General features: G+C 39.5%; 1 protein-coding gene across 10 annotated transcripts in view; it reads left to right on the top strand.

Annotated features, from left to right (window-relative positions):
- The first annotated feature begins 1,436 nt into the window (after window positions 1-1,436).
- Window positions 1,437-25,357, top strand: part of LOC122564948 (nucleus accumbens-associated protein 2-like) — a 92,424-nt gene continuing 68,503 nt past the window's right edge. For 2 of the 10 annotated variants that reach the window (XM_043720475.1, XM_043720478.1), the window contains exons 1-4: window positions 1,437-1,554; window positions 13,652-13,726; window positions 16,323-16,411; window positions 17,422-17,596. The gene's annotated coding sequence lies outside the window, so the exon portion shown is untranslated. Of the gene's footprint in view, window positions 1,555-1,796; window positions 2,125-13,651; window positions 13,727-16,051; window positions 16,412-16,435; window positions 17,597-25,259; window positions 25,284-25,357 lie in introns of those variants that run through there. The other 8 variants (XM_043720484.1, XM_043720476.1, XM_043720481.1 and 5 more) reach the window with 7 other exon arrangements.

The following is a 25,357-nucleotide window of genomic DNA, read 5'->3' as shown; positions in this document are numbered from 1 at the left end:
TGGTACGTGTATGGAATGAGCTGCCAGAGGAAGTGGTGGAGGCTGGTACAATTGCAACATTTAATAGGCATTTGGATGGGTATATGAATAGGAAGGGTTTGGAAGGATATGGGCCGGGTGCTGGTAGGTGGGACTAGATTGGGTTGGGATATCTGGTCGGCATGGAGGGGTTGGACTGAAGGGTCTCATTCCATGCTGTACATCTCTATGACTCTATAACTTCCTCTCTCAGCTCATGCAGCTGCTTTGCCAGTTCTTTCACAAATTGTTTAACCCTATCCTTAAATTTGCACATCTCTGGTCCTCTCATTACCATGTCCTCTAGCAGCAGCATAACCCATCCAATCACTAATTCAAAGGAGGTTAGCCCCGTTCCCTTTGCTGGTGTTGACCTCAGTTTCATTAGGGTGGTGGGGAGTACACTAACCCATCGCTGCCCTGTCTCTGTCAGGGCTTTAGTCAGACTAGATTTCAGTGTCCGATTCATTTGCTCTACCAAACCTGAACTTTGAGGATGGTAGGGGATTTGGAATTTCTGTTTAATACCTAACAGGGCACATATCTGTTTAATTATTTTCCATGTAAAATGTGTTCCTTGGCCAGAATCTGCAGTGGAATGTTTCTACTCACCGAGTAAATCATGGGTGAAATGGCCATGCTGAATTAGCCAGGGATATGCAGGCTAGGTGGGTCAGCCATGGGAAATGTGGAGTTACAGGTATAGGGTGGGGTGGGCTGCTTTTTGGAGGGTCAGTGTGATGGGCCACATGACCTGCTTCCACACTGCAGGGATTCTATAATCTATGAGCTAAGACTGGATCAACTGGGCTAAAGATTGGATCAAGTAGGCTTGTAATCACTGGAATTGTTGAAGAATGAGGGAGGGATCACATAGAGACAAATAAAATCCTGATGGGACTGGCAGGCTAGACGTGGGAAGAATGGTCCCGATGTCGGGGAAGCCCAGATATCGGGGCAGTCTAAGAATAAACCATTCAGGACTGATATGAAGAAGAATTTCTTCACTCAGAGCGTTGAGAACCTGTGTAATTTTCTCCCAGAGGAAACTGTTGGGGCTGATTAGTGAGATATATTCGAGAGGGAGCTGGAGTTGGCCCTTGCAGCTAAAGGGATCAAGGGGGATGAAGAGAGGGGGGGGAACGGGATACTGTGATTGCATGATCAGCCATGATTGTGTTGAAGGGCCGAATGGCCTACTCCTGCACCTAGTTTCTCGGGTTTAGTTCGGGAACGCGGTCGGCGTGGACCGGTTGAGCCAAAGGGTCTGATCTACATGCTGCATGATTGCATGAGCCAGGGAAGAAAGGCGGTTTCCGGGGGAGGGGGAGATGTTTACAGATGGGCGCGGCTTGTTGCCGGGATACCGCGTGGCCGGCTGCGTGCGTCTACGTCACTTCCGTTGCTAAGAGGGCTGGTTTCCGGTGCGGTCGAAAGCTGTGCTCGATCTCGCCTGCGCTTGGCCACTGAGTGAGGGAGAGAGGGGCGGGGAAGAAACCCCGGAGGACGCCGTCGCTCTGCGGAGCTAACGGGCAGGTACAGGAATGCCGTGGTATTTAAATTTTGTTTCGTTCACTTTCTTCCCCTCCGCCTTCCTGGGGCAGGGGGTCGGAAAGGGCAGAGTAAGGGCCGGAGTTTTCAAGCAATCCCCTTAGCGACGGCCGGGGTCGGGATTAGGCGCGCCACTGCGCACGCGCGCCGTTGGCAGCTACTCTCGGAGCGGGTGGGCGCCTGAAACGTGAAGTTTTCCCAACCCGGGAGGGTGGGAATAGAAAACTTCAGAACTTCCTTCCTTTTTAGAAGTTGTTTCAGCGTTCCCCTCTACCTAGCCCTGTGGGGGGTAGTGGAATTCGCAATAGCTCTGAATGCCCTTTTTGGTTGCTGCCCACTTTTAGAAACTGCCTCTTGTTCCCCTCCACCATGGCTTTCTGCTCCATTGGAATAGGCTAATTCAGGATGCTATGCATTAGCGAATGTTTAATCATCCCATCAGTGCAATTTTTAATTGTTTTATATTATATCCTGTTAAACTTTTGTTAGTGTAGTCGTCTGTTTGTTCGTAATCTTTAATCCATTTTTGGAAACCTCCGTTGACACGCGTCTTTGGTATGTCCATGCATATTTGCCGAATACAGTAGTTACTTTTTTTCCTACGAGGAACTGACTCTCATTAAGAATTTCAGATACAGTACGAGAACTGTACTTGTGTGTATTTGTTGAGATTTATTGGGCTAGAAATGATTCATGGTTTTGCAGGTCTGGCTGAAATCATCTGTGTGTTTCTGTGCACGTAGTTTAACTACATTTTTTTGCAATCTGAAAATGCTGAGGTGATTTTAAGAAATGACGCCAACGCAGGGTTTGTTATACAGTATAGATTAGTGCAACATGTGACTTATGATTGCAGTGAACTTAAATTATTTCAAAGTCGTACTGCTAATGTAAAATGGACCATATTCTGATTTTACTTTTTACCCTTCACCAGTAGATTACTGAGGTATTTACTATTTGATATGGGGTTTGCATGTGGCACAATACATTGACTGGGCATTTATACTCTGGTAGATTATTTCCATCAATTTAAAATGAGTATAATGGATAAATGTCTCAGTCCTAACTGTGCACCAGTATCTAATGTGAATTTTCTGAGTTGTTCAATAATGATGGTACACTGGAATAGAATAGTCATGTGGATTTCCCTTTGGGTATATTATGAATCAGAGCAGTGAGCTATTGGTATCAGGAAAATCTCAGTGGGTCTGGCAGCATCTGTATGGAGAGAAAAGAGCTGACAAAGGGTCAGTTAGACTCGAAATGTCAGCTCTTTTCTCTCCTTACAGATGCTGCCAGACCTGCTGAGATTTTCCAGCATTTTCTCTTTTGGTTTCAGATTCCAGCATCTGCAGTAATTTGCTTTTATTGGTATCAGGAGTTTGAAGTGTAAAGACGAATGGATCTGCCGTTTCATCCTTAGCTGTGACCTCAAAGACTTTTACAAAACCTTACATGGATGACAAAGAACAAAACTTGGATAAGCCTACTGTGACATGGTATCAAAATTTGCTTGAGAGTCAAGTTAGTTTCAATCTACTGATATTATCTCATTTTGAATATAACGTCTCTGGGCATAGTGCCGTGGGTTTAAGTTTAATGTTTCTAGTGGAAGGAAAAAGTACAATTTGAGGTTACAGAAGTGAATCTTCCTTGACAGTGTATTGACTGGGTCATCAATTTTGCTCATGTATGAAGCTGGAAATTCTGCAGCAGAAAAGCAGTTGTGTAGATATGTTCAGTCATCAGCCTTCTAGTTTTTGAAAACGGTAGGGAAAGTGAATGTATCTGGCTATAAATAATCTGATTTTAAAATCATATTAAAGCACAAATATGTAATTAGTTGAAAATGAGAAAAGGCCACTCGGCCTATCAAACATTATTGTTCATATGCTGAATCTTGTGCAATCTTGAATCCATTTACACTTCGAATGCTGCTCAAGTCTGGCTGTTCTCTTTTTTTTAAATTAACATAAATGCTCTTTAAAAAGCTGATTTCCATAAGTATAGATGGCCTAAAAACATTAGTTTATAATCAACTTTTTAATAAAACTTAGGTCTTAAAATAGGTTCGGGTGCATTTTGTTATTTGTTTTAATAAACATTAAGACAAACTGCAGGGCTAAATGGTGCTGATGCTACAAGTGTTATCAGAGTAAGCAGTTTACAACATTTTTAATTTGTTTTCACTTGCCTGAAGTAAAGGCTTCAAAATATGTATTGAGGAATCCAGCCTAAAATGGAGCATTATGCTCTTAATGATTCAAAAGTTAAAATTCTATTAAAGGCCAAGCCATTAGAAATTTGCCGAAGTTTTAAAAGTTTTAAATCCTCTTATGAGTATGTTACAAATTTCAGTTCCTGAAGATGCAACTAAAAAAACTTTTCAAATGGAAATTTGTTTAGGCACTAACTGAATAAATTAAAGAGAGGCAATATGTTTTTCACTTATGAAATATTCGCAATTTCCTCTGCAATTTTCCTTTCCATTTTAAATGCTGCTGTGTTTCTGTGGGATTTTTCCATTATAAATATTTACATAAAATGCTGGCATGGAATCAGATTTGTGGGCTGTGTGCATGTTTACACTCTCTCAGTTCTGAATATTGTAAGGTTATTTTAATCAACCTGTTCAGACAGGTATGACACATATCTGAAGCAGGTGGACATTGAACCTGGCCTTTTGACCCAGGAGCAAGGATACTACCACTGAAAGTACTGATGCTAAATAAACTGGGGTTTTCGAGATGGCACACTACCACCTTTCTCAAATGCACTTAGAAATGAGTAATAAGTATTGGCCTTTTCAAGGATGCCTACACCTCCAGAAATACCTCCCACCTGTGCTTGAGGTTATTCTTGTTTTGATTCTCACCAATGCAGGCATGGCTGGATTTTGAATGCATAGTAACCAAAATTGCATAACTCCAGAATGTGTTCTGCTCAGTGTCCTAAATCTTTTTCAGCTGGGTGTTTAGCATCTTTTTGCTGTTTCAATAATGCTTTCATAACTTTGTCTCAGTTATGGACATACTAAGTCTACTGTTGCTTGTTGGTCCCTTTCTCAGTACTTTCTTAGTGCTATTTCAGTTCCTTTTGTGGTATTATTTCTCTTCCCATTGGTCTGTTCAACTGACGTGAATCTTCTATCAAATAGTTGATGACAGACTCTGTCTCAGTGAGTTAGATAGACTGGAATTTTTTTTCACTTAGGAATTCCTGTGTTCATTAACCATCATCTTAGAAGTTTTTCATTTGCAAAACTCAATTTCAAGCACATGTTTTGAAAAGCATTTTAAGTTGATTTAGTTCTCTAATGCTGAGTGTTTTTGCCACTATAATTCCTCTAATTCCAGTTGTAGAGCCTTTCTAGCTCAGCATTGGAAAATACCATAATTTACACCATCAATTCAAAACTGTTCACAAAAAGATAATAGAACAATATGCTAACTATATTGCAGAAGGCATTTGACCAATAAACTTAAGGTGTAATTCTGAACTCCAATATTTCCTTGTTCTTCCTCAGCATCCCCTGTGCAAAAGTCTCATTAGGCATTTTGTGTATCTTGGTTAGACCATCTTAAGGGCTAGAAGGTGACATGACTGTTTGTTTAGGAATGTGTTTTCATTTCTAGATCAAACAGAACAATTTAAAGGGCGATCTGTTGTTTCTCAGCCCAGCATGGTTTGGTGGGTGGTGCATGGCAGTCAGCACTGCTACCTCAGCACCAACGACCCAGTTTCATTTCTGGGTGACTGTCTGTCTGTGTGGAGTTTGCATATTCTCCCTGTGTCTGTGTGGGTTTCTCTGGGTGCACAGGTTTCCTCCCACAGTCCAAAGATTTCTAGTTTAAGTACCTTGGCCATGCTAAATTGCCACATAGTAGCCAGGGATGTGCAGATTAGGCAATTTAAGGTAAATGTAGGGCTGTTGAGTGGCGTCTCTGTCGGAATGCTGTTTGGAGGGACAATGCAGTCGATGGGCTCAATGGCCTCTTCTGCACTGTAGGGATTCAATATTTCTTTTAAAAAAGGCTCTTGGTTGTTCAACATTTTAATATTTTCTGAGCTCTTATTACATGTCCCAAATGCTTACCCAACTTTCTGTCGTTTTTAAAAACGAAAAGACAGCAGTTAGTGAAGTGTGCATAGGTACAGATAACTGAGAGGAGACACACTGTTGTATACCCTTAGCATGGAATAATGGTAAAGCCTGAGTGTAAGTTTGCACACTGAGCTGAAAGGTTTGTTTTCAGACATTTCGTCGCCCTACTAGATAACATCATCGATGAGACTCGGGCCTTAACACCAGTGTTTCACCAGCTTTCTATTTGTGTTCAGGTTTCCTTAGGTTGATGTCGTCGTTTCCTGTAGTAACGTCACTTTCCTGTTCTTTTTCTCAGAGGGTGATAGGTGGGATCCAAGTCAATGTTTTTGTTCATAGCATTCCAGTTGGAATGCTATGCTTCTAGGAATTCTCGTGTGGCTCTCTGTTGGCTTGTCCTAGGATGGATGTGTTGTTCCAGTCAAAGTGGTGTCCTTCCTCATCTGTATGTAAGGATACGTTGGGTCATGTCTTTTTGTGGCTAATTGATGTGCATGTATCGTGGTGGCTTGTTTTCTGCCTGTTGGTCCAATGTAGTGTTTGTTACAGTTCTTGCAAGGTATTTTGTAAATGACATTTATTTTGCTTGTTGTCTGTATACGGTCTTTCAAGTTCATTAGCTGCTGTTTTAGTGTGCTAGTGGGTTTGAGGTCTACCGTGATGCCATGAGGTCTGAGTAGTCTGGCAGTCATTTCTGAGATGTCTTTCTAGGGGAGAGTTTTGTATGCTGCTTTGGGTTTGTTGCTGAGAAATCGATGGACTGTGTTCATTGGGTTCCCGTTCTTTTTGAACACGCTGCTTTTCATAGTTCCTCGGTGCTGCAGTGTGTGGTAGCTCGTTGAAATAATGTTCTAATGCAGCTTTGTTTGTGGGTGTTAGGATGATTTGCTTCTGTCATTCAGTATTTAGTCTATATGTTATTCTCCTGGAGACGCTGGTTAGTAGACAAAATTCGCTAATGGTAAAGCCTTTTTGAATTTGTAATTAAAAATTGTTCAATAAAATGATTTGGTGAGTTGTCGAAATGCAAATGTATCACTCTAATATTCCAAATTTAGTGAGCAAAGGTGACATGCTATGAATTCTTACTAGTTTTGTTGCTTAGTCTTTAAATACTGTAACTTTATTGAATTTTATAAATCCGTCGGTAAACCATTTAACATGTTTTAGTATGTGGAATTTTGCTGAGCTTCTAAAGCCTCCAGTTGTTAGAGATTTGAAAGTGGTTTCCTTTGTGAATTTGCTCATGTTCTCATACAGCATAATTCATACAGCAGACTGATAAGTAACTAGCAAGCACTGGTTCCCTTGCCCACTGTTTTTTGTGCAATGCATTTAATAACATGCAAACTCCAAAATGTAGTCTTGTGCCTTCTACAAAGAAACAAAATATATTTTAAGTTAGTGTCACAGTGTCTGTGAAAAGATTTGCTGATAGGTTCATTAAGACTTAAAATACTTTACAGTAGGAGCATGCTGCACTGATTGTGGGTTTCTAAAAAGTGCAAATCTTGCTTTGAGATGTGGGAATATTATGCAGTATTGATTTTAGTCTGTGTATTTTTAGTAGAGCCAGACCTAATGTTCATATGTGATTGAGCCTGATGGGTTAGCAGTTTCAATTTTCCTGTAGTGGATATGTCCTTGAGTGGTATTAACTGAGACTATCTGTATTCTGACTACTTGCTTATGATATGTCATTAAGTTTAGCTATGTGATCTTATTACTGTCAGGGTGCCCCTTTTTTTCCTTACATTTTCATCTGCAGCAAGACTCTGACTCTATTACCCCTCACCATACTTTTCTTTTGCTGAAATCATGTTGGAAAGTTCCTGCTGGGAATACCAACGCTTCATTTATTACCATCACTATGTATTAACTACTTGTCCATGGAGGCCATTACAGCAAATACAGCATTATCCTCACTCAGTTGTTCCTTTTTCTAACAATATTACACTGTGGGAATCACTCACTGACTTTTTTTGTACTGTCTGGTGTCAGCAGTGCCATTTTTTGGGTGAACAGTTTAAGCCTGTTTGTGATCTTGGGTGGATGTATCCAATTCCATGTATTATTTTGAAGCAGAGTAAGGGCAATCTCCCTGGTGTCCAAGCCATTAATTATCCATCAATCAGTATTACTTGCATGAACTTTGACATTTTACTTTCACTTTATATGAACGCTGACAAAATTTAAAAGAATATTGTACTAAATTTGAATGTTAATGTCAAGTGTCAACATCAACAGAAAACAGTATGTTGTGACTTAAAAGGCTATTGATATGGTATTTTAAAGGTGGAACTGAGCTTCTGAACCACATGATTGATAGCAACTTTTGGAGTTAGTGAAGCAAAATCCAGTTATTGGAGTCTTTTGGGTTTTAGGTAAAAATTAAGTTGGCAAAGTTCCATTGTTAATAAAACTCTTCAGAGCTTTTGCATAGTAAATGCTTTCATAATCATGAAACTGTTTTTAGCAAGAGTTCAAATGTGATATTATCACAGGGCACAATGTGAATCAGGTGGTTTTGAAGTAACATCTTTGCCTCATGCAGTGATTTTAAATGGTCTTGCCTCTTTCAAGCAGTTGGAGTCATCTGAGTTTGCTGACAATAAAGTTGTGATTTCTGTGACAGCTGTTTCACTTCTGATTAAGCTAACAATTCAGTCTTTTATTTGCATGACCTAGAATAGAAGGTTAAATAAAATGTGCCGGCCTAGGCAGTGGCTACGCTATGTAAAGAGCACAATATGTGCCTTCAAGTCATTTCACAACTTCCTAAATTGATGTAAGGTAACAGCATGGTTTCAGTATGTGGGCTGAAAATACCATTTGCTGTTCATACTGTTAATTAAATGTTTTAACACACAGTATGGCAGAATGATCCTTCCAAGTCTTAACTACTGCAAGCAGTTTAACTTGCAGCATTGTGCACAGTGGAGCAACAATTCATAATTGGCTATTCATTAAACAGGGAATGTGTGTAAGATTTTAGTTTTCCTATTTCCCCCATAATTTGTTTTTTTATTCCAGTTCTTGACATCCAGTTTTATTCTTTTGTCTTTTCAGTTTATTAATTAAATTTGGTCAATATTTTCATCTCCCAGACAATTGAATCTGAGCAGAGATGGTGTGGCTGGCAGGGACGGCACTGAGAACAAATTTGGTCGAGATGGGCTGGAAGTGTGTGTTTTTTTTTATATATAATCTGGTTTTTAAAATGAGTTGCTGATTGCATTTAAACTGAATGTAGGGAGGGATCGCAGGAAAGCAACTCTTCACATTGATTATATGTGTATTGGAGTAGTTGATTTATGTGAGGATCCCTCCCATTAAGTGAAATGGCTAAAGACCCATAACAAAAGCTTTATTTGCAGATTGTGATTTTTTTTTCCCCCAGAAAATTAATTAATAGAATTTACAGTGCAGCCTGGCCATTGGCAGAGTGAAGGAAGGTGTCATCAACAGTGCTATCAAGTGGTTCTTACAAAGCCATAACCTGCTTGTTGATGCTGAGTTTGGACTCTTCCAGAGTTGCTTGGCATCTGATCTCAAGCTTTGACCAAGCACGGGTAAATTAGCTGAATGCTTAAACTGAGGTGAGCGACTGCTGTTGAAACATTGAGGTAATATTTCACTAATGAATTTAAGGAACCAGAGCAAAGTTGGTATCGCTGGAAATTTAAAGGGAGAGAACTCTCCATTGATTGGAGTCGAACCTTGCACAAAATGTTCTTGAGATTCTTAGAGGTCAATCATTTCCAGGTCAAACTCTGCAACTGCTTCATCAATGATCGTCTCTGCATCAGGAAGTCAGAAGTGTGATATTCATTTTGCATAATGGTCATGTTGTTTATTTTGTTCAGCAACATCTGTGACGACTCAGATACTGAAGCAATCTGTAACCACGTGCAGCAAGACCTGGACAGCATTCTGGTTTGACACACAAGTGCTAGAAAGAAGCTAAGTAGACAAGAAAATTTTTTAAAATCTCTCATGACGTTCAATGGCATTACGATCTGAATTCTCCACAATCATAACCTGGAGGTTACCATTGACCAGAAAGTGAACTGGATTAGCCATATTTGCATCATAAAAATTGAGCTACAACGTGTGTTCTATTGTAATCTGATCCTGTAGAAATGAGAATTCTGGATAAAGGATGATTGAAAAAATTAACATTTACAGATTCTTCTTTATGGCTTAGGGACTTGTATTTTTGAGAGTCAAGTATTTGTGCTGACTGGAGACTATCTTTGAAAGCTAATGAATTTCAAATGTTGCTGACCACTTGATGATTAAATGTGGGTTCAAGGAAGTGTGATATTTTGTGATAAGCAAATGATGGTATTGGCTCAGTTTTGAGGGTACACTTTTTTTGATATGTTTGTATTTATTTAAAATATATTTCTTAAAAACTTACAAGGCTAGAATGGGAAATAGTATTTTCTGTGGTCTTATGAAACTTTTTTTTGCACAGTGCAGTTGGAAGATTTCGCAATTTATATGCTGGACACTTCTTCACTCAGGAAAATGTGTTGGTGTGTGCCAATCTCAGAAGGCTCTATCATGCTAGTGTTTCTATGACAGTTTCGTTTCTGTTTTTTTTAATCCAGTAAATTTTGCTTAAGCAGTTTTCAAGAAATTTTGCTATGTTGCTATTTTACACATTCCACATTCATTTCAAATTTTTTGTCAATTTTGGTAAAAGAGTCATGTACTTCACAGACTTTTATATAATGACTATAGGAAGACTGTACAATACAGCATGTTTTTCTAACCATTGTTGTGGTTGTCTTATTTTAGGTGTGTAGTGATTTGAGAAAATGTAGCATTGCTCAGAATATTATGTCCCATGCATATAAAAGGCATGATGGAAAATTATTGGTATTATGCTGCATTCCAGGTATTGGAGCTGAAACCTCAAGAGCAGGAAGGAAAAGCTTGCATTTATGTAGCACCTTTCTTGACATCTGTTTTCCAAAATGGCTCTAAAGCCAACAAAATTGCTTCTGAAATGTTGTTGCTGTTGTAATCCAAAATTTATTGCCTTGGACTTAATTGATTTATGATAAACTACTGGTTTTGGCAAATCAGTTGTTAATTTTCATATCTGTTCTATGTTTATCCATTAATAAAACCCAAAACGTAACTTTGAAAATGCTATTGGTTATGTTTGGAATCATGAGGTAACTTTGAAGAAAACTCTGGTCATGTATTTGTACAATTAAAATTGTGCTTGATTAGAATACTTTCCTTCTATACGTTTATAGCACATTTGCATATTTAGCATCACATCACATCTTTAAATCTGGAATGTACAATATTAAATGCATACATTTGAAGGTCAAACATGCAACCTGTTGTTAGAAGCATAGAAAATAATAGGAGTAGGGATTCAGCTCTTCAAGCCTGCGTTTCCAATCATTATGATCACGATTAAGCATCCAACTCAATGGAATGTTCATGCTTTTCTCCCATATTCTTTTTGATCCTTTTGGCTCCAAGTGCGATATCCGATTCGTCCTTGAAATCATATGATGTTTTGGCCTTGTCTGCTTTCTGTGGCAGTGGATTCCACAGGCTTACATATGGATTCCAGAGTTTTACAATATGGAAACAGACCCTTCAGTCGAACTAAATAAAAGCAAATTACTGCAGATGCTGGAATTTCAAACCTTGGACCAACCTCGGACCGTCAGCTCTTTTCTCTCCTTACAGATGCTGCCAGACCTGCTGAGACTTTCCTGCATTTTCTGTTTTGCCTTTGGTCCAACTCATCTGTGCCAACCAGACATTCCAATCTGACCTAGTCCCATTTGCCAAGATTTGGTCCATATCCCTCTAAACCCTTCCTATTCATATACCTATCCAGCTGCCTTATAAATGTTGTAATTGTACTGCCTCCACCACTTTGACAACTTGTTCCAAATGTGGACCACCCTTTGTGTGATAAAGTTAAATCTTTCCCTTCTCTCCTTTAATCTACGCCCTCTAGTTTTGGACTCCCCAACCCTGGGAAACAGATCTTGACTATTTCACCTTATCCATGCCCTGCATACTTTTATTTACATGTATATGGTCATCCCTTCGCCTCCAATGCTCCAGGGAGAAAAAAGCTCTAGCCCATTCAACCTCTCCCTGTAACTCAAACCTTGTAGTCCCGGCAACATCCTTGTAACTCTTTTCTGCACCATCTCAAGTTCAACAACATCTTTCCTATAGAAAGGCAACCAGAATTGTATACAGTATTGTATAAGTGCCCTCCCTAATATCCTGCACAGCTGCAACATTACTTCCTAACTCCTGTATTCAGTGTTCTGACCATTGAAGGTAGGCATGCCAGACACTGCTTTTACCATCCTGTCTACCTATGACTCCACGGTCTTTGTTTGGTAGCGCTCCCCGGGGCCCTACCACTTAACTGTAGAAGTTCTGTCCTGCTTTGCCTGACCAATATGCAATTTGGGTGAAGACATTTATCCTCATCTATGTTAAATGGCAAACCGTGTATCCTTGGAGTGTGACACCTGTTTCTGGACTCCCCTGCCATTGGGATCAATGCTATCTAGTTCTTTTAGAATTTTATAGGTTTCTGAGATCCCCTCCATTCTTCTGAACTCCAGCATATATCCTGACTGATTCAACCCATCCTGTGGTAAACCTTCACTGCACTCCATGAATTGTAAGAAGATCCTTCCTCTGATAAAGAGTCCAAAACTTGCACAGTTTTCCAGTTGTGCTCTCATCAAGGCTGTGTAAAATTGCAGCAAGGCATCCCTGTTTCTGTACTCTAATACTGTTGCTATAGAGGCCAATATGCTATTTGTCATCTTTACTTGCTGCTAAACCTGCATAAGTGTATAAGGATACCTAGGCTTTGTTGCATATTCATTACCCTCTCTCAATTTATGGCCATTTCGATAATAATCTGCCTTCCTGCTTTTGCTATCCTCACATTTATACTGCATCTGTCATGCATTTTAGAATCCAAACAATGTACTACTATTTTTTCTCTCTTGCTCAAGTTCATTGAATGGACCATTCTTGGTATAAAGTCAGCATCCACTTCTTGTGCTGGGGTTCTATTTTTCAGGACTATTTCTTGCCTCCTGGTCCAGTGAGTGGTAGATGAAAAGCTGCTACATCTTGTCTCCTCTTAGTAATATTTAAACTCTACACTGCCAAGCAATATTTAGCTTGCCTCACTGGACAACTAAGTGATGTCCACTCTGAATTCAAATCTCTTTCATTCATGGTAGCTGATCATTTGTTTTTTTAAAAAATGTTTCCTACTGTTCTATTGCTTGTTTTGAATGTTTTGCGCTGAATCAATCTGGAGTTGCAAGAAGTAGTAGTGAGTCGGTGGGCAGTAGTTACTAGTTGTGAAAATTGTGTGTATTATCAGGATTAGAGTGAAACATTATACTAAGCAGGCATCTATTTGAGCTCTGAGAAACTTCTAGCTGTGCAACTAAATTATAGTTTTTCACTTTCACTTTAGGATGCATTTGGAGACAGTATTTTGAGCTGTCAGTCAGCAGGATAGCCTGGTAGTTATACCTTCTGATGGTGACCATAAGAACAATTTGAGATGTTGAATACCGAGCTTCAGCCAAAATCATTGGGGTGATTGCCATTTATATCAGAAAAAATCAATGCTGTAGCACAAAAACTTTTCTTACTGATTTCTTTCAATGCTGGTTCCTTTAGTAGTCAAAGTTTTTAAGATTTAATTTACCCTTTGTACAATAATTGAAATAGAGCCTTATTTTGTGATGAGTAAGTATGTGTGAATGAGGAAATATTTTGCCTATCCAATGACATTCATCTTTGTGTGTGATCCAAATGCCAATTTCATCTGTATCCAAATTCAGGAACTTGATATTTACCTTGTTCTTCCTCCCTCCTTAAACTGTGATTGGAATTAAATGTAGAAATATGACTGAAATGTAAATCTGTTTTTGTTCACTTCAGGTGCTGATGGACTTGCTGGGGATTTGCAGTGTTTTCCGATTTGATTATTGCTCACGTCTCTGAAGGAGGGCAGAGGTAATGTTTTCATTCTTTTAGTCTGCCTGTAAACAATTTTGCCTGAATTGCATGGATGAATTTCAATAAAATGTAAAGTAGTCCAAGGTTGAGCTCATTAGAGATCTGGATCTTCAATTGTTTTGGAAGGATTGGTTATAGAAACTTGGAATCTCTTCGCTCCTTTCAAATTTATCACAGCTGTTTAACGAAAATAAAGTAAACAGATTTCCAGAGCATCATCCAGGTAGAGAAAGCTGCAAGGAAGAGGTGTGTAAATAAAATATTAGTGAGTTAATGCTGAGTGGCAGCGCGATCTGCTCTACTAAGTGCCCACTTAAAGAATTTGGATAACTTTTTTTTATCTTGTAGATTACAATAGAGACGCAGGGAAACCTACAGCTTAAGAAATGTTATTTCTTATATTGAAATATAATTTGCACAAATGTGGAATGTTAATCATGGGCTGTATAAAAAAAAATTCAAAGAAAGTTCAACTACCTGCTTCAGTTTTCCAAACAATTTACTAAATGGGTGGCAAATGATATTCTATTCCTTGACTATCTCGCTGGACCACGGTTCCCCCAGTTTGGATATTTCATGTTCCTCAGTACTCCAATTGTTGTGATAATAATAGTAATAGAAGAAAATTGCATTGAAACGCAGGGAGCCTGCCCACAAATCTGTTCAGCAGAGCTTTGCAATAGCTGAGGGAACAATATTTAACCTGATTTGGGTACAAACATGTAGTTTAAAAAAAATGGAGGATTTGTTGCAATGAATACTTGAAAATCTTTTACATTTTTCAATTTCTCAACATCTTTACAATGGCCTGACTTTGTACAGTAAAAGATATAGAAAAATGTTGAGAGTTACTATGGAAAAGCTGTCATCTTTTTCTGTCTGTTGTGCTATCCTCAGATGAGTGCGATAGCGTCTGCCATGTCAGCACTGCAGTCAAAGGTTGCTAGTGCTTGGCAGAGTTGGGATGCAAGAAAGTTTCTTCCGCCTTACAGCATTGTTTTTCACATGATGTATCAGATTCACCTTCTCTCCAGTTGACAGCAATTTTAACTCTCTCTGGTTCAGACGTACGTGCAGGATTTGAGCCTCTTTTCATAGAGGGATCCCAGTATTGAATGATGGCTTGCCTGTGATTTCACACTCTAATGTGGCCTAACTCCGCACCAATTGGTTAGCATTGTCATATAACAAATGTGCACAAGTTTGGTTAATCTGAAGCTACAAGTCCAGAGCTTTGATTTATGTGCACCCCTCACTTCAATATCCTGTTTTGGCTATGTGAATGCCGACAACTTTGCCACAGCCAGAGTTTGTCACTATCCGAACTTAATCAGAATGAAATCATAAGTTTCGACCATTGTAATGTATGTCCCTTTTGCCTCAGTACAAATTTGAAAACCTGAGGTCTTGGGTAATGCAAGTGGCTTCCTCTTTGTAGTTCAGTATTGATCTAGCCAGTGCTGATAGCAAAATAATCTATTTCCAGCCTTCCATTTAAGGTGAGGAGCAATTCGAATCTGAGCATTATTGGGAAAAAAACATTTTGTTGAAATTTTCCATCTAGCACTCATGACAATTCATGAGACATGCTGAACATATACATTGCAGACAGACACATGCAAACACTCCTCCTGTTTCAACGCAGAGTAGGTGACAACCGTTATCAGCTTCATTTCTAAAGGCAGTGCCTTGACCAGTCAGTCAACCTGCCTCGTTTAAAACTTGATTCTTGTCAATTAACTGTCAGTCTTTATTAACTGGTGCATTTCTCCATAACAACTCCTCTATCCATCACTGCACTTTCTCTCCAATTTAAGTGTTGATTTTCGCCTTTTCTGTAGTATTCTTGTGGATTGTCCTAATGAATTGCAAGGTGAAAAGCTTTGTCAGAATGTGTCTTTTGTCAGCAGTACTTGAGTTTGCATTTCCAGAAACCATTTCAAGGTTGTAAGTCTGCATAGTTTCTGGAGGAGTACCATGTGTCATCTGGAAATCTTCAGTACAACTTAGGCCTGTGAAGTACATTCCATTTCATTACGAATGCATTGGCAGCTACCGCATAATACTGAGGGTAATATTTAATACCAAATATAAGCATATAAATGGCATGATGAAATGAAAGTTGTGAATGAAAGTTTGTAACTTTAATGAAAATGTTTTTTATTAAAAAATAATGTTGAATTCAAACCTTGGCACACTTGCTTTTGTCAGAATCTCTATAGGAGAAAGTGAGGTCTGTAGATGCTGGAGATCAGAGATGGAAATGTGTTGCTGGAAAAGCGCAGCAGGTCAGGCAGCATTTCTCCTGTTCCCTAGATGCTGCCTGACCTGCTGTGCTTTTCCAGCAACACATTTCCATCTCAGAATCTCTATAGTGGAGTAGTTTCTTACCATCTCAATATTTTCTCCCTTGTCCAAACTACAGTCTTTTAAAAAACTCCATAGTGCCATCTAAATACTGCTACTTTATCTGTTATACTCCTCTCCTTTTTTAGCTGTGGTAGTCCTTTGGACTTTTGCATAATTTTATAGTTTGGAAAATGTGCTTAGTTCATGAATAATGTTGTAATGTGTTTTGAGTCTTTTCTTGCAGGCAATGAATAGACCATAACTGAGCATCGAGTTTGATGGCACGGTGCCAGCTGCTGCACCTAATCTTCTGTAGGCAAACCTGCTAACCCTGTAACTATGATATTTAAAATCTAATTAAAGCCTTGTATAGAGTGCATCTGTAGGGTTTTACATAAGAAATGTATGTAGTATGCCCCTGTATCGCTACACGTGGGTTGCCAATAAAACAACATTACACACTTTTATGGAGGCAGAATTGACTAAGGAAATGAATGTTCACTTCTCCACCCTCAAGTAGAGACAGATTGAGAAACTTCAATCAATGTCAAAAAACAAACCACTAGTCTGGTATAAAACAGCTGGAGAAACCTAGTAGGTTTGGCAGAAACTGAAGAGAGAAAACAATAACATTCTAGATTCAGTTAACATTTTGGAATATTTAGGTGTAGGTATGTTTCATTTGCAATTTGGGCAAACAATCTACCAAAATAAATTCTTCAGCTTATTTCAGGAGCCAGCTTTAGTGTCTCACCCAGTGAATTGCATACCCATCTAAATAGTACTTATAGCGAGCAGATTCAACTTTAATCCTGATTGCATAAACCTACCCGCAATAGTGTTTCTTTGTTTAAAATCCCACCTGTAGAGTCGAGAGGTTTTCCTTAGACCTGAGTGCCAGGCTGGTTTTGTTGCACCACTCAAAACCCAAGTTTGCTGCGCTGACATTACTTTTTTGCTGTTATTTTTCTAATTTCATGTTTGATCTACTCACTCTCTCAGACACAACACATCAATTGCATTTGTTACAGTTTTTTTTTGTTGCGTTGCTGACCAGATTTCATTGTTATAATAGCAACTTTTATTTGGTACTTTTAAGTTTAGTGAGATGCTTCTCCTTGTTAAACCCGATATTATCTTGCATGTGTGTCATTAGACTTGATCACTCATACTCTATTACATTGTTGGTACTCTTGATAATCTTTAGCTCTATCAATTAAGGAAAATAAACTTTAGATTTATATTGGTCTTTTTGACATTATCAGTGAAGTACTTTAAGTGTAATTGTTGCAAAACAATGCTTTTGTGTCTGCATTTTAAATTCGTGCCCTTCTTGCTCCCAGATTTGATCTAATCCATCTCCGTCCTGGTCTCCACATGGTCTGAAATCCTGCAAAGTATAGTCATTTTAATCAACCTGTTTGGACATGTTGTGGTACATGTTTGGGCAACTTGAATCCAGTCCTTCTGGATCACAGGGAGATTTACTTCTGCATTGCAAGAGTCTGATCCTATAAAGTAAATATTTGGAGCAAAATGCCTTTTACTATTAATCTTTTTTGAATGCTTCTTCTATGTATCCATTGTTCTCTGTAGAACCTAAAACTTTGTTAATCTTTCATAACACGTTATCTTCACACTTGAAATGTATTTAATGATACATCCTGTCAGTGGCATTTTTATGTATTTCATTGTTTCCAATGAGACCTGGATGACTGAGGAACAATACCTAAAAGTAACTATTCAGACTATTCAATCCATTTTGTTAACTTAAAGTTCGGTGTATTCTAAGCATCCATCTATCTCTCAATCTCTTGTACCCCTTAATTATTTCTTTCTCCAAAAATAACTCCAGCTGTCTCTTGAATTTTCCAGGACTGTCTGTTTGGCTGTCGTTTGACATATTCACCGAGCTGCCAGAAATACACCATGCTCTTATTTCAGAAGTATTTTATTCAAAATGCACTGAACATTTAGCTCAAAATTTCGCTATGCAATGTTCTTTGCATTTGGTTGATTCAAGTTACTGGCTGATTAAAATTTAAGCATGAAGAGTTACTGTTAGGAGTGCTTAACAGCTATCAGTTTACTGAATTAGGCAGCTGATGACATTGTGATCTAAAACTCTTATTCTTAATCTACAACTCTGCACAAGTACCAACTTCCACCTTTCATTTCTTGATCCTCTCCCTATCCATAGACAACACTGCAGCTGTTTTTTTTAATTAAGCTATTCAGATATGTTATGTCAACTCTCTGGAAAAGGTAGGATTTGCACTCTGGCCTTCTGACTCCGAGGTGGGATGTTACCGCTGCACTATAAGAGCCCAATTCTTCTGGTACCCACTCCCAAAACACCCATTACTTCAATGAGCTTCACCTACTTTGAACTGATTCGGAAACTATCCTGGTTTACACTTGGGACCTAATGTTTCTAGCATTGTCAAAGTGTAGGCTAGTTGAATCTGACCAGCTGGCTTTTCTCCTTCCACAGTTTAATCCATGTTCCTTATGAGAGTTGATAACTATTTCTACTCACTTTATAAACTTTGGAATTTTCGTCCTCTCTCAAAATGAAAATCCTCTCAATTTAAACTCTGCTCATTGCTTGGACATCTAAACCTTTTCAGTTGGTTTCTGTACCTCTTTCAGAGTCAGATGGTTGCACTGCTCAGTATTGCATGTAAATTACTTTTCTCTGTGGTATTTTCTGTATTCTTTCTGCATATCTAGTTAGTCTTATCACATCATGTTTGTCCATATTAAATGATGTCTACCACACCAGCCTGAACTATCTGGATCATTCTGTTTAATTTGTGTGCTATCCGAAAGTTGCACTGCACCACAATGTCCCCTTTGTTCTAAAACAGTGTGCACTTGGAACACCACTAGGATGTCTGCTAATGTGTTGAATATTTTAGTTGATACACTTCTATGGATATATAAAGAACTTAAAATTCGATTGCCAGGTTATTAACATAGCAGTGCAGTTCCTTTGAGCCCACTAATCTGGTCTTTCAGAACAGAAGTATTTTTTTCCCCAGATCTGGGAGCTTTATGACTCATGATTGCAGTGCCTGCAAACATTTCAATGTGTTGAGGCTTATTAATTTTGAATAAGATGGAAATTACAAGTCTAATTGCATAAAGTGGAAGCTTTTTGCTTGATATGGTGACTGCTGAATAAAGTATAAATTTTCCCTGTGTGAAATTGGCTATGAATAAAAAAATCCCTTTATTACGCCAATTTTTCCATTTGATTTACTTTCTTCCTGCTAAAATAGCAGGCTCTGCCAGGTGGAGCTCAAAGGGGATTGAAAAATACTGCTTTGGGTTATAGATTTCATGGTATGCTTTCAGTTAAATAATCCCAATTATATGGTGGCCAACCTAATGCAGAAGTAGAGAGGTGAATGGTAATTTAAAATGATTTGAGATTTTGCTCAATTGGCCAGGTATCTGTATCTTAAACCAACAAGCAATGTTATGGCAATATGCTCCTATCACAAAAGTTTTTAAGATTTTCTTACTTGCTATTGGTATGAATCTTTGAATCTCATGGACTTGTTTCAATGACATTTCATTTTCTAAAAGACTAAATATTACTCTGCAAATGCTACTAATCTGAAATATAAACAAAAATGCTGGAAACAGCATCTGTGAAGAGAGAAACATAACAGTTAAGGTGTGCGACCTTCTGTCAGAACTGTATAATGTAGCAGGTTTTGAGCAAATCTAGATTAGAGGAGAGATAATGGGGAAGGAATGAAAGAGAGCCCTGGGATTGGATGGAAAGCAGAATTAATTTATTTATCAGCAATATCCTATTGTCACCTACTCTTGGGGAAAAATGACAACAGTGGTTCTAATGTAATGTTTGGTTCTGGCATAGTGTCTTTACCTGCTGTGGAAATACTTATGTTATTCCTCATGATACAATTTGGGGCGTAGGTTGTGTAGTATTGAAAGATCCAAGAGGCATGTCTGACCAAACATTAGACCTTTCAGTGAAAAGGAGCAGGCTTCCATCAGTGCATCATGCTTCAAGTAACCAGATTCAACCTGGAGACTGAGATCTTTGCACATAATTCACATGTAAGGCCTTGTTCCTCTAGCTTTCATTGCGTTTCATTGGAATATTGTAATAAACAGCTGTGAGATCTGAATGGAATTGAGAATTGAAAGTGTAAGAACTGGAGTCTGAGAGCCATGTTTGCAAACTGAAAGGAAGTGTTCAGCAAAGTGATCACTCAGACTTTGGCCTACTGAATGTAGAGGAAGCTGTAATATGTACAGTGATGCAGTATGCAGAGTTGAAAGATGTACATTCTTTCATTCAAGGAGTGATTATGGCAAGGTTGGAATTGTTTCAAGGAATAGTGTGGAATAGACTGTCACAAAGGAGTTCGGGAATACGGGAAGGGAAGTGATATTTTGGTGCGTGTGTTGTACTGGAGGTAATTAAAAAGACAGGTTAATTGCTCCATATAGAGGCTAGTGGCAGGAAGGTGCCCAGTCCCCTCTATCCCAGAATGAAGTGTGGAGAATTGGGTGGATACTGTTGGAGAGTTGCAGAAGAAAGGAATGCTCCTTGAGCCCCTCAAGCCTGTTCATCCATTTGACTAGATTATAGCTGGGAGAAAGTGAGGACTGCAGATGCTGGGGATCAGAGCTTAAAAATGTGTTGCTGGAAAAGCACAGCAGGTCAGGCAGCATCAAAGGAGAAGGAGAAGAATCGACGTTTCGGGCATAAGCCCTTCAGGAATGAGGAGGGTGTGCCAAGCACACTAAGATAAAAGGTAGGGAGGAGGGACTTGGGGCAGGGGCGTTGGGAATGCGATAGGTGGAAGGAAATTAAGGTGAGGGTGATAGGCCGGAGAGGGGGTGGGGGCGGAGAGGTCGGGAAGAAGATTGCAGGTCAAGAAGGCGGTGCTGAGTTTGAGGGTTGGGACTGAGAAAAGGTGGGAGGGGAAATGAGGAAGCTGGAGAAATCTGCATTCATCCCTTGTGGTTGGAGGATTCCAGAGAACACCTCTGGGACACCCACCCACACCAACCAACCCAACCGCCCCATGGCTGAACACTTTAATTCCCCCACCCACTCTGCCAAGGACACGCAGGTCCTTGGCCTCCTCCATCGCCAGACCATGGTAACATGACGCCTGGAGGAAGAGCGACTCATCTTCCGCCTAGGAACCCTTCTAGGATTGCCTCATTTTCCCCTCCCCCACCTTACCCCAGCTCCAACTTTCCAGCTCAGCACAATCCTCATGACCTGTCCCACCTGTCAATCTTCCTTCCCACCTCTCTGCTCCACCCTCCTCTCTGACCTAGCACCTTTTACCCTCCTCTCCATTCATCTATTGCACACTCAACTACATTTTCCCCAGCCCAATCCCCCTTTTATCTCTCCACCTCCGAGGCTCTCAGCCTCATTCCTGATGAAGGGCTTTTGCCCGAAATGTCGACTTTCCTGCTCCTCGGATGTTGCCTGATCTGTGCTTTTCCAGGACCATTCTAACCTCCAGCATCTGCAGTACTCACTGCTGCCTATACTCAATGACCCTCCACAGCCCTTTGGGATAATTGCAATCTTCTGGGTGAAAGCCAACTCCTTTCACCTCTGTCCTAAATAGCCAATTACTTATTCTTAGGCTGTGTAAAGAACACCCAAGTTTCATTGCATAGCTGTACTTTCCAAACTTTCTTCATTTAAGAAACGCTCTGTATATCTATTCTTTCCAAAATGCATATTTCCATGTCATAATCCCATCAGCCATGTTTTTGTCCATTTGCTGAGCCTATCCAAATCCTTCTGGAAATGGTTTGCATCTTCAAGATACGTGTTCCTGCATAGCTTTTATTATGTTACAGGAGGAAATGGTAGCAATCCAGTGGTAATGTTGCTGGGTCTAGGCATTGATCCCCGTGGAGCCCCACCAGTCAAAGTCTGCCAATGTGAGAATGACCTATTTATTTCAACTCTTTTCTGTCTGTTAGACATGCTGGTTAGTCCATACCAGTACGTGCCATTCCCTTTAATGTGATAAAACATCCTAAGGAACTCCACACCAGTATTGTGAAATTTTGTGATATTGAGCCGCCAAAGGAGATGTCAATGCAGATAAATGAAAGGTACGTCAAAGAAGCCTAGGCAGTTCGACCAGGAATAGGCTATTCGGCCCTTCTGAGTCTTTTCTGCCATTCAATATGATAGTGGCTGATTTTTGAACTCCGTACAGTGATCCTACTTCCTCTCCATACTTTTTTTGATCTCTTCAGCCCCAAGAACTATATCTAACTGTCTTTTAAAATATGGTATGTTTTGGCCTCAGTTGCTGTTTGTGGCAGAATTCTACCGGCTCACGACTCTCTAGGTAAAGAAATTTCTCATCTTAGTCCTAAATGGCCTACCTTATATCTGTAATCTGTGACCCCATGGTTTTGGATCCCCACTTACTTTCAGTGACTAATGTCCAAGGCCCCCTCCGCCCAGGAAAAAAAACACATCTCTTGCCATTCAGATGATCTACCAAAATGGATAACCTCGCATTTATCTACATTATTCTTCATAACTGTGCATTTGCCCACCCACTCAACTTGCACAATCACACTAAAGCATTTCTGCACCCTTCTGACAGTTCACTCTCCAAATCTACTTTGTGTTGTCTGCAAACTTGGAGAAATTGCATTTAGTTCTCTTGTCAAAATCATTTGGATGTATTGTCAATAGCTGGGGCCTAAGCAATGATCCCTGTTATACCCCACAAGTTACTGCCTTCCACTCTGAAAAAACCCATGTAGTCCTACTTCGTCTTCTCCATGCCAATTGGTTCTTCATCCATGTTGGTACACTGCGCAGAATTTGAGAAAAATTAAGGAGTATCATGAAGGAAGAAGGAAAGAGGCAGAAAGGTTTAAGGAGAAAGGGTTATGGGTAAAATCTTTGTAACTTTGGTGGAGTGAAGAAAATAAGGTACGTGCTGGACCCCCATTGACCAATCTTGTCTTTCCTACTTCCTTGCTCAATGTCTCTAGCCTTGCAAATTTATTTTATTCAAGTGCCCATCCAGTTTCCTTTCAAACTCCTGTTTTCTATTTGCAGTACACTTGTGAGCAGCAAATTCCAGGTCAGTGATGTTTACTGCAGAAAATAAGTTGTTTTACACAACTCCAGTATTGCTTGCACAAAACCTTAAAATCTGTGCACAGCTGGCCCATAAGAAATAGGAACAGAGTAGACTATTTGGCCCGTCAACCCTGCCCCAGCATTCAAGAGAATCATGGTCGATCTGACATTCCTCAGATCTACTTTCCTGCAATTTCCCTGTAATCCTTGATTTCCCCTATTGATCAAGAATCTGTTTCCGTCTTAATATACACAAGGATTCTGTCCCTCAAGTTCTCTGTAGCAAGTAGTTCCAAAAGTACTTAACTCTGAGAGAACAATTCCTCCTCATCTTGATCTTAAATTGGCGTCCCTAAATTCTAAGACTTGCCCTCTGGTCCTAGTCCCTCTCATGAGGGAAAGCATTCCTTCTGTATTTACCCTGTTAAGTCCCTTAAGGATTCTATATGTTTCAATACGGTCACCCCTCATTCTTTTAAACCCTACAGAGTAGAGTCCCAACTTGTTTAGCCTTTGCTCATAAGATGATCTGTCCATACTGAGGATCACCCAGATGAATCATCTGAACTGCATCCAGTAAAATGATCTCTTAAATCAGGAGATCAACTCTGCTGTCAGAACTCCAGGTGTGGTCTCACCAGCACTTTGTACAGTAGCAATGTGACTTCCCCACTCTTACACTCTAAAGCCCTTGAACCAGCATTCCATTAGTTTTCCACTAGCTTACCTGCTGCATTTGTGCGCTAACTTTTTTTGTGCTTCATGCACAATTACTCCCAAATGCCTTTTCTGCAGTTTTTCTCTTTTTAAATAATAATGTTCTTTTGTTCTCCTTTTCATATGAATAACTTCACATTCTCCCATTATTATACTCCATTTGCCAACATTTTGCTAACTCACATAACCTATTAGTATCTGTGTAATCTGTATCCCCTTCGCAACTTGCCTTTCCACCTCTTTTTGTATAGTCCTTATGTTATCACCTGATGGGAAGTGCTTTTCTTTGCCCCTTTATGTAAGCCTGTCACAATCATGTTAAATCTCTAATTCTTTCCTTGTTCTCCTGAGAGCTCGAGAGAGTATCTCCAGCTTGTCCTACCAAACTTGGTAACTGAAATTGAAAGCTTGTTAATTCACACTGTGGCCACTAAATCCGGTATAATTGGCAAATCTTAAAGTTTTACATTATACTCAAAGATTTACATAGAGCACAAAAAGGGTCTAATACCTTGATACCTTGTCAAACACTTCTGTAAAATTAACAGTCATGATTACTACATTGCTTTTCAGTCTGTTACTTCAAATTAAATGAGTCAAGCAAGATCTTTTCCAAATCTGTTGGCTTACATGAACCTCTAAGTGCTTGGTGATCTCTCTCTTCTTTTTCTCCACACCCCCACATTAGTATTCATGTAGTCTAGTCTTATTTCTGCTTGCATGATTTATAGTGAAAGATAGTAAGGGCTCATCATTGTATCATCATCTGACTTGGTCTTGAATGATCGTGGGTGACCAGGACAAACCTTTTACACAAAAAAAAAATTGTACTTTGGAGCCACCACCAACTTTCAAGAAAATCTATGGCAAAGTGAAGATTATTCAGCTCATGAGAGTTTTCCAGGCTAATTCCATTTTCCACCTCTTGATTTGTAACTCTGTAGATGAGGGCACTTCAAATGAGTTAGCCATATCCTAGTTTGTTTTAGGTTCAGAATTTCTGCCTTTACTACCCTAGGCAGTGAGATCCAGACTCCTATCATCCGGGTGAGAAATGTTCTATTCAACTCCCCTCTAATTGTTTTACCAGTTACTTCAAATCTATACCTCATCATTATTTATCTCTGATAAAAGAAACAGATCCTTCTTACCCACTGCATCACTGCATTTTCCAGTTTTATACACCTCAATTAAATAGGCAGAAGTGAGGACTGCAGATGCTGGAGATCAGAGTCTAGATTAGAGTGGTGCTGGAAAAGCACAGCAGGTCAGGCAGCATCTGAGGAGCAGGCAAATCGATGTTTTGGGCAAAGGCCCTTCATCAGGATTAAATGTCCACTTGACCTACTTTGATATAAAGTAAGTGCTGTAGCCTATTTAATCTATTTATAATGAAAAATCTCAATTTCTGACAATATCCTGGTGAATCTCTA

Source organism: Chiloscyllium plagiosum, chromosome 30 (genome assembly GCF_004010195.1).
Source record: "Chiloscyllium plagiosum isolate BGI_BamShark_2017 chromosome 30, ASM401019v2, whole genome shotgun sequence".
Classification (NCBI taxonomy): domain Eukaryota; kingdom Metazoa; phylum Chordata; class Chondrichthyes; order Orectolobiformes; family Hemiscylliidae; genus Chiloscyllium; species Chiloscyllium plagiosum.
This window is presented reverse-complemented; position numbering and strand designations above follow the sequence as displayed.